The 10368-nt window shown below is 34.5% G+C and overlaps 1 pseudogene; it reads left to right on the top strand.

The window, feature by feature from the left end:
* The first annotated feature begins 314 nt into the window (after positions 1 to 314).
* On the top strand, positions 315 to 1634 carry LOC148699304 (uncharacterized; annotated as a pseudogene).
* Positions 1635 to 10368: the final 8734 nt, after the last annotated feature.

Below are 10368 nucleotides of genomic sequence, written 5' to 3'. Positions count from 1 at the left end.
ATGATTCCAATTACCTTAATTGGCACTTTCAGCTACAACTTTTGTTGGAAAGCAATGGAATTATGGGGTTTGTTGATGGCTCGCAACCCTGTCTTGCTCAACATTCAGTTACATATGGTGAATTTGGTAATACTTTTGTTGAATCTGATGAACTTTTGGTATGGAAAATGCATGATAGGGCTATAATACAATTGATTACTGCCACTTTGTCTCCTGGTGCTTTATCCTGTGCTATTGGTAGTAAGAGTTCTCAGGATCTTTAGACTTGTTTGAAAGAATAGTTCTCGATTGTATCAAAGACTAGTATTTTTCAAATGAAGTCTAATCTTCAGACCATTAAGAAAGATTCTGACTCAGTGTCTCAGTATCTTCATAAAATTAAAGAAGCTAGAGATTACTTAGTTGCTGCTGGGGTTTATTTTGCTGATGAAGATATTGTTATACTTGCTCTCAATGGTTTTCCCCTTGATTACAACACCTTTAGATATGTCATTCGAGGTCGTGAAAATGTGATCTCTCTTAAAGAGTTTCGATCTCAGTTGCTTGCTGGAGAGATTATTGTTGAAAACTCTACAACTGCACCATTTATTACTACCATGGTTACCAATCATTCCTCTCATCCTGGAAAGGGTCAATATTCTAATCATGCATATGGTCAGTCTCAATTCTTTTCTGGTGGTTACAAGCATTTTAATGGGAACAAAAATAAAGGAAAAGGCAAGTTTAATCAAGGGGTTCAGTTCTATTCACCCAAACAGTCTACTTAAACGCATGTATTTCGTACACCAAATCCAGGAATACTTGGTCAGCCACTAGTTTCATATTTTGGTAATCCAAGTGCACCGTTGCTGACTCTTTGTCAAATTTGTAATGTTGAAGGACACACTGCACCATTTTGTCAATTCAAACCTTCTGATAGAGCTCTTTGTCAAACATGTGGCAAGCATGATCACAGTACATGGTACTGTTTTTACAATGATAAAGGTCCAAATTTTGGTGGTCCTACTCAGCAAGTCTATCCCTCTCAGGTGCATTCCTCCAACCTTAGTGCTCCAAGTTATAATGCTTCATTTCAGTCATCCCCAATGCAATCTCTACAATTTCAACCTCAACAACAATCTTTACAAGCTATGCATACTGTGATGACTTCATCGCCCTCAACACCATCTACATCTCATTTTAATCCTCAAGTATAGCTTACTGACTCTGGGGCTACCAATCATATGACTGCTAATCTCAGCAATCTATCTCTGGCTTCTCCATATCCAACATCTGAGACCATTCAAACTACAAATGGTGAAGATTTATCTATGTCTCATATTGCTAGTACAGTTCTCAATATTTCCAAAATGAAATATGTGCATCTGATTAAGCTCAACTATGTGTTATATGTAAATTTGTTGTCTGTGCATCAAATATGTTTAGATAATAATTGCTGGCTAATTTTTTATGCCTTTTGGTTATGGATACAGGACAAGGCCACATGGATGATCATTTACAAAAAATGTGCCATAATGGACTATACTCAATTCCTTGCCTTTCTGCAATCTCTCCTACATCCAATCCAGTACCATTTCAAGCTAAAGCATTTCTTGGTCAAGATATTCATTCTACTACTTGGCACAATAGACTAGGTCATCCATCCAACACCATTGTCTCTTTGGTATTAAGTCAAACCAATATTCCCTGCCCCAAAGTTTCTTTACCAGTCATGTGCTCTAGTTGTTTGGAGGGTAAATTTTGTAAACTTTCTTTTTCACTAAGTCCTAATAAGTCTGTATAACCTTTTGTTGTTGTGCACAATGATCTTTGGGGTCCAGCTTCTTCTGTTTCAATTAATGGTTACAAATATTATGTGACCTTTATTGATGAATGTACAAGACACTGTTGGCCTTTTTCCATTAATAAATAAATCTGATGTCTTTGTTACTTTCGTTGCCTTTCATTCATTTGTTGTTACTCAGTTTGCAACCAATATTCAAACTTTACAAAGTGATGGAGAGGGGGAGTATGTTAGAAAACCATTTCAATCTTTTCTTCTAGACAAAGGAATTACTCATCATATTTCTTGTCCATGTACACCTGAGCAGAATGGTCTAGCTGAGAGTAGGGATGGGCAACAGTTATGGCGGGCGGGTAACCACGGTTATTTACCCATAACCATTTAAGCTTTTACCCGTATAACCATTTACCCATTGGGTATTTACATAAACGGATATACCCATACCCATAACCGCATACCCATTTACCATAACCGCATACCCGTTTACTTTTTTTTTTTACCCGTTTACCTTTTTTTTTAACAACTTCAAAATTAAAAAGAAATTTGTCATAATTTTCTTTTTTCTAACTATTAAATACCGTTATAAGTACATTTAACATGTATTTTTATATTAACGGCAATATTATTTATGAATATATGGGATGTCTCCCAATTATTTGACGGTCAATCTATTACAAGAATCATGCATGGTTGTAGGTTAATTAATATTCTTGTACATATATATATATGTGTGTGTGTGTGTGTGTGTGTGTGTGTGTGTGTGTGTGTGTGTGTGTGTGTGTGTGTGTGTGTGTGTGTGTAAGTACGCATCAGTCTGCTAATAAGCTAATTTGATAAATATTTGGATTTTTATTTAGAAACATATGTTCATTGATCCAAGCCATTTAATCGATTTCTAATTTTGGGGACAAATATTGAAAACTCAAAGCCAATTAAGATTATATATATAGGTACGCATCATCTGATAATAACATGTTTCTAAATGCTCAAGGTAATCATTATCTTGAATTGGTCAAAGCTCCAAAAGACTCCAAAACAAAAATGCCGAACACTCTAATGCTTTAGCACATTCAATCACATATATTAAACATTAGCCCGTTCTATCAACTATATTTTTTTCTCAAGTGAGGCATATATATCTAGACATACGAGGAAGGTGAATTATTTAAGTATTGCATTTAGCATATTTGTTTTGTGTCTATCATGAGTAGATTATTTAGATCTAATTCAATGGCCAGCACTAGCTCTAGATCCAACTTAGGAACTATACCAGACATTGTCAATGAAGAACAAAATCTTGATTTACAAACTAATGAAAGTATTGATTTTTCTTATTGGAATATTCCAAAATTTTCAAGCAAAAATATTTACAAGAAAAAATGGTCTTTGACCTCTTTTAAATCTGAACATCATGTCAAAACAGTTGAGAAGGCTTATGCTCTTATGCTCTTAGCAAAGAACATCATGTCAAAACAGTTGAGAAGGCTTATGCTCTTAACAAATTAAATCCCATAGGAAAGATGGTCATAACTATATTCATATTGGTTTGGTTCAAATTGCTGTTAAACCATTAACACGAAAAGGTCTTAATACCTCTATTCTTTTGTGTCTCCGAGATGCTAGATTCACTGACTTCAGTGATAGTATACTTGGAATGATTGAATCCAGTCTTTACAACGGACCTATCCATTTTGATTGTTTTCCAGATCTCACCATAAGTCTTTCAGACCCACATATGTTGAAAGCACTCATGCTCAATATCAAAACTTCGGGATACCAAGTCCTAGAAGGAACACAGCCTTTGGCACTCATGTATAGAGTCTATTACAAAGTCACTGGCACAAACATGAATTTTCAAGCTCTAACCAAAAGTCCTCGAGACCACACTCTTTTAATTCAAACAACCCAAGAAAATGCAAACATAAAAGTCCCGAGAACCATTAGGTGGTCAGACATCAGTCTCCCTTCAGATTGGTGTTTAATCAACGAAAGTAAGCCGGTCGCCATACAAAACAGCCTTGTCAACCTTGACAATGTTGAACAATATTTTGATGGTACGGTAAAAATCAATTTTGATCGACCAGCAAGAAGATCTTTTGAATCAGTGCATTCGCATAAATCATTTGCTTCTAGCAGAAAATCTTTTTCTGGATCCACATCAACTGATAGATTGGGTCGAGATCAAGATTTAATTAAATCATTAGTAAACAAAAAATTAAAGGAGCAGGAAACTGCACAACAAGAATTAATTAATGATTTGATAAAATTAAAGTCTGTCGACACTTCTTCACAAGTTACACACCCTGTTTATCACCCTCCAAACCAAGAGGAACCAACTTCTCCAACAGCTTCTGATTTTGAAACAACATCGGTGAATCACCAATTACTTGTTTTAAACAAAAAACACAAAATCCGATGGAGGAAGCTCAAAGCTGACATCGCATCTGAAGAAAATATTCCCAGAAGAAACGTTTTCAGAAAAAAGTATTGTGATGAAGAAAAGCTAGCCATTTATGCTGAATGGAAAGCTTTTGTAAAACAATACCAATTTGAAATATATTTCTTTGATTTCATTGAAAAACATTATGAAACCAAAAACAAACTTAGGTTGTTACCAAAGAAAATTGGGTTAAGGAAGACAAAACTTTGATTTCTTCTAGTCATCCTCCCAAAGAAACTATTTTGATTTCCACTGGCAATACCAAAATTTCAGCAACTTCTTTCAAAATTCCAAAAGAAGATGCAGATTTTAAATCTGTCATTGAACAGAACAATTTTACAAACCAGAGTCTTCATACTATTGGAAAACAGTTAGACAAAATTGAAACAAAAATCGACAAATTATCTCAGCCAAAATCTTCTCAAAAAGAAAAACCATTAGTGAATTTCACTGATGCCTTCAAGTTCTACTACTTTAAAGTCTATGACTACCATGCAAAAAATAGATCAAATGCTCAATGAGCTCAAAAAAGAGAAAGTTGTTAATGTTTTGCAAAACCATGATGTTTCTGTCAAAGAAGAAAAAACATCTACTTCAGATTCTTCTCAGGACACAGAAACTAATAGCTCTATTCAAAAAATTGAAAATGCTTTTCAAAACATTGATCTTCAGCCAACTTTTGATTTAAAACGTATTCGTACTCATCCAGTCAATCCCACTTCTCTTACAAAAAACTGGTATCCCAGACCAACCCCTCCTGACCTTCAATTTGAAGAAAGAAACATTCAAAATCAATTTTCAGTTTCTGCTGACAAACTCTATGAATGGAATATAGATGGATTGTCAGAACAAGAACTCCTCAACAAACTCCAACACATGTCTATGGTTGCTAATAGCTACATTTCTAATCACAGTTTTACCCAAACACAAATCTTCGACCTCTTAGTCACTGGTTTCACGGGAATGCTTCATTCCTGGTGGGAGAAGCACTTAACTTCTCAATCCAAAAACGAGATACGCCATGCGGTTAAAAAGGATGAGGAATGACTTCCCATCTTTGACGAAACGATAGGACAAGGAATACCTGACGGAGTAAACACATTACTCTACACAATCATAGAACACTTTATATGAACACCCAGCAACGTCACTACTCGTATCCACGACCAACTGAGTAATTTAAGGTGCCCTACCTTATGTGATTTCAGATGGTATAAAGATATTTTTATATCCAGAGTCATGCTTTGTGAAGATAGTAATCAAAATTTTTGGAAAGAAAAGTTTATCAATGGTTTACCAAATCTTTTTGCTCACAAAATTCGAAACGTTTTAGTAAATGAAGAAGGTGTCATACCTTATCATACCCTTACTTATGGGAACATAATTAATGTTATCCAGAAGGAAGGATTGAAAATGTGTATCGACATGAAGATTTCAAAACAAGCTAACAAAGACAAATCTATTGCTAAATATGAACTTGGAACATTTTGTGAACAATATGGTTTACCTCCAATAGCTCCTTCACACCAAAAGAAAAAAGCTCAGCACACGAGCAAGTTTTCTAAACCTCATTCCAGATTTTACAAAAATAAAAAGTCTTCCACCAAACCTTTTCAAACCAACAAGTTTTACGAAAAACCTTTTCGAAACCCCAAAAAGAAAAGTTTTCAAAAAACTAGCAAACATTTTCAAAACAAAAAAGGAAAATGCTACAAGTGTGGCAAATTTGGTCATTTTGCTAACAAATGTCAAGTTAAGAAAGCGATTAATCAGCTGAAAATCTCTGATGAAGAGAAAGTACGGCTTATCCAAGTTTTAGAACTTAGAAACACTGACTCCAGTCAATCAGATAAGGATTTGGAATTATCCTCTTCTGATCATAGCAATTCTAGTGAAGTTTCTTCACCAAACGTTAAATTCGGCTGTACTGACACTTGTTGTAACAAAATTTCAGTGCTTATTAAGCAAGAAGAACAAGAAGAATTTTTAATGGAATTAATAAGGGCCTGTTTGGGAGTGAGGTGATTAAAAAAAAAGCTACTATGAAAAAAAGCTATGAAAATTTTTGGTGTTTGGTAAACTTTGAAAAACAGCTTTGTTTCAAAGTTGAGTGTGAAAAAAAGCCCAAAACCAGGAGATGACAAGAAGCTGCAATTTGCAGCTTCCAAAAGCAGCTTATTTTCACCTACACACGGGTGAACAGTGTACATGTTTAATGAAATATGAATAACCCAAAACTGCCCTCCCTTTCCCTTCACCTACGCTCTCACCTTTCCAGAGCTCTCTCGCAAGCTCTGAGCTCTCTCTCGTTCTCTCGTTCTCTCGTTCTTTCGTTCCAAAAACTAGCGAACTCGTTCTCTCGTTCTCCAGGTTTCTCCAGGTAAGCTTCTCATTTATTTGTTTGGATTTTTCAAATTAGGGATGGGGTGATTAGGGAAAGAGGGGTGGGAAGAGCAAAGGGATGAGGGTATGGGTGTCGGGAAAAACAATTGGGGATGGAGGGTGGGGAAAAATTAATTGGGGAAGGTGATATGGTTTGTGGAAAAAATTCTTCTGTACCAGAACCTATCAGATAACATGAACAAAACATAAGGCTTCAGACAAATACTAGGCAAGAATTGAAATCAAACGTACTATATTTTTCACATAATCCACATTTCTACAATAACTATTTCCGACCCAATTCAGGAAAACAATAAAAAATTAGAATTTAACCATTGGAAATACAAATTTTAAGATGTCCGATGCCGCATTCCTAATTTTCCCAGACGCCAAACAGAAAATAATAGGGATTGAATTAAAACAGAAGAAATATAGACAGATACACATATATGTATATATGTATAGTAAAGGGTATGAATAGAACAGAAAATTGGTTCACCGAATCTCCTTCGCGCGGGGTAGAGGTAATAGAAGAAGCCATGGTAGTACTGGAAACGCACTGAAAGTCTGAAACGACTGGAGACAGGCGCACGCCTGAAGCTTTTGGATACCGGTTGGGTCTTTTAACTGGTCCGAAAATTGGTTGGGTCCACTAGTTAGAGTGCTGACGCAAACCATTTGGATTTGGCCTAGCAGCCTCTAGGATCCAAGATAAGAAGATATTTATAGGTTATTTCTTGATATATTTATATATATATATATATATATGTGTGTGTGTGTGTATTTATATGTATGTATATATTCAAACTGTGAACCCAATTTGTGATGTAATGTATTTGTAGTTGTATGTGGATCATTTATCGGTTATTTCTTGGTTATATTACAATATCATTTGTTCGTGTTTTAATATATATATATATATATATATATATATATATATGTATGTATACTAATTAATATTTAAGATAAAGTTTATAAATATTTTTCTTCTAAAAAAAAAATATATTTAGTAATTCACTTTTATTTGTTAAGAAAATTAAATTAATAGCACATCTAGTAATATACCCTTTTTGGTCATTTCACACAGTCACAGCTGTTTTACAAAAAAGTTTACCAAACACTATGATACTGCTTTTTTTTCCAAAAGCACTTTTACAAAAAAGTTTACCAAACACTTTGCTGGCTTTATTTCACAGTCGCTTATTCTCACAGCACAGCCGCTTATTCTCACAGCAGCTTTTTTTCAAAGCACAGCAATACCAAACCAAGCCTAAGCAAGGTTGATGACCCAGATTTGAAATCTTTTTATTTGAAAAAACTCAAAAATTTGATTTCTCTTCAAGAACCTGGCACTAGCCAAATTTCTTCTCAAAAGATTTCTCTCAGTACTACTTTGGAACGTTTTAATAAACCCAAAAAGGAAATCACCATCAAAGATTTGCAAAAAGAAGTTAATCAAATCAAATCGGAAATTAAATTTCTAAAGTCGGAAAACACGGAAATCCGTTCACAACTCAGTAGAGTCCATACTCAGGCACTTGTTGAAGAACAGGACAGTTCTTCTTCAAACTGCGATTCTGATGCTCAGTCGAGTAAAGCTTCTTCAAAAGATTTTGTTTTAAGTCTTTTAGACAAAATAAGAATTAGAAAATGGTATTCTAAAATCAAGATAATAATCGAAGATTTTCATTTAGAAACCATAGCATTAATTGATTCGGGTGCAGACTTGAATTGCATTCAAGAAGGGTTAATTCCTACTAAGTATTATCACAAGTCCACTGAAGTACTTAGTGCTGCAAATCAATCCCCGATGAAGTTAAAATATGAAATCCCCAAAGCCTATGTTTGTCAACAATATGTTTGTTTTAAAACTCCATTTGTTTTAATCAAAAATATCTCTGATCTAGTTATTTTGGGACTCCCTTTCATTGCTTTGATTTATCCTTTCAAAGTTCATCATAACTGTATTACAACCAAGGTTTTTGGCCAAAAAATTACTTTTAAATTTTGCATGGAAACAGATCTTCGTAAATTAAAACAGCTTCAAAAAGATAGTGTTTCCAAAACTCTCAACCAGATTACTGCAAAATCCCAACAAATTAATTTTTTGCAAGAAGAAATTAAACACAAAAGAGTTGAAGAACAGCTAACAAATAAATCTTTGTTAGAATCTATTAGCTAGTTTTTTAATAAACTTGCTAAGGAAATCTGTTCGGATCTCCCCAATGCTTTTTGGCACAGAAAACAACATATTGTCAAACTCTCTTATGTTAAGGATTTTAATGAAGCACAAATCCCCACAAAAGCACGACCAATTCAAATGAATCAGGAAGTTTTAGAGTTTTGTAAAATAGAAATCAACCAGCTTTTGGAAAAAAGAATTATCCGAAAAAGTAAATCTCCATGGTCTTGCCCTGCTTTTTATGTTCAGAAAAATGCTGAATTGGAACGAGGTGTTCCAAGATTAGTTATTAACTACAAACCTTTGAATGATGTTTTGGAATGGATTCATTATCCAATCCCCAACAAAAGAGATTTGATAAAAAGACTTTCTTAAGCAACTGTTTTTTCTAAATTTGATATGAAATCAGGTTTTTGGCAGATTCAAATTCATGAATCTGATAAATACAAAACTGTTTTTGTAACTCCTTTCGGACACTATGAATAGAATGTAATGCCTTTCGGCCTGAAAAATGCACCAAGTGAATTTCAAAATATTATGAATGAGATTTTTAATCAATATAGTCATTTTTCAATTGTTTACATTGATGATGTGTTAATCTTTTCAAAATCCATAGATGAGCATTGGAAACATTTGCATTCATTTGTTAGAATCATTAGGAACAATGGGCTAGTTGTCTCGGCAACCAAAATTAAGTTGTTCCAAACCAAGGTTAGATTTTTAGATTATCATATCTATAGATCTACCATCCAACCAATCGATAGAGTCATCCAGTTTGCTGATAAATTTCCAGATCAAATTATTGATAAAACCCAACTTCAGCGTTTCCTTGGATCCCTCAATTACGTCTCTGAATTTTATCCTCATCTTAGACAACACTGCAAACCTTTGTTTGATCGTCTCAAGGAGAATCCTCCATCATGGTCTCAAACTCATACTTTCATTGTCAAACAGATAAAAAATCATGTCAAGACTTTGCCCTGCCTTGGCATTCCAACTCTCGACTCATTCAAAATAGTCGAAACTGATGCTTCTGACATCGGTTATGGAGGTATCCTCAAACAGAAAACTTCTTCCGAAGCTCCTGAACAAATTGTTCGTTTCCATTCAGAAGTTTGGAATCTGGCTCAACATAATTATAGTACTATTAAGAAAGAGATATTATCTATTGTATTATGCATTAGCAAATTTCAAGATGATTTATTAAATCAAAAAAATTTTATTCGAGTTGATTGCAAATCTGCAAAACATGTTTTACAAAAAGATGTTCAAAATATAGCATCAAAATAGATTTTTGCACGCTGGCAAGCCATATTAAGTATTTTTTTATTTTGAAATTGAATACATTAAAGGCAGCCAGAATTGCATCCCAGATTTTCTAACCAAAGAATTTTTGCAGGGGAAGAATGGGTACTAATCAACAACGAAGGCTTCCAGCCACTCTCACCCAAACCCCAGCACCAGTAAAATAGGAGTCTATTCCCGACTCTTCATCAGCCTTAGCCATCACCAACAGATTCACTCCCCTAGGATCAACCATAGGAAATATCCGACCAAATTACCAGACGACATTAGCCACCC

This window comes from Pyrus communis, chromosome 1, assembly GCF_041283825.1.
Source record: "Pyrus communis isolate YQ-2024b chromosome 1, ASM4128382v1, whole genome shotgun sequence".
Classification (NCBI taxonomy): Eukaryota; Viridiplantae; Streptophyta; class Magnoliopsida; order Rosales; family Rosaceae; genus Pyrus; species Pyrus communis.
Note: the sequence above shows the minus strand (reverse complement) of the source record. Positions and strands in the feature narration are given on the sequence as shown.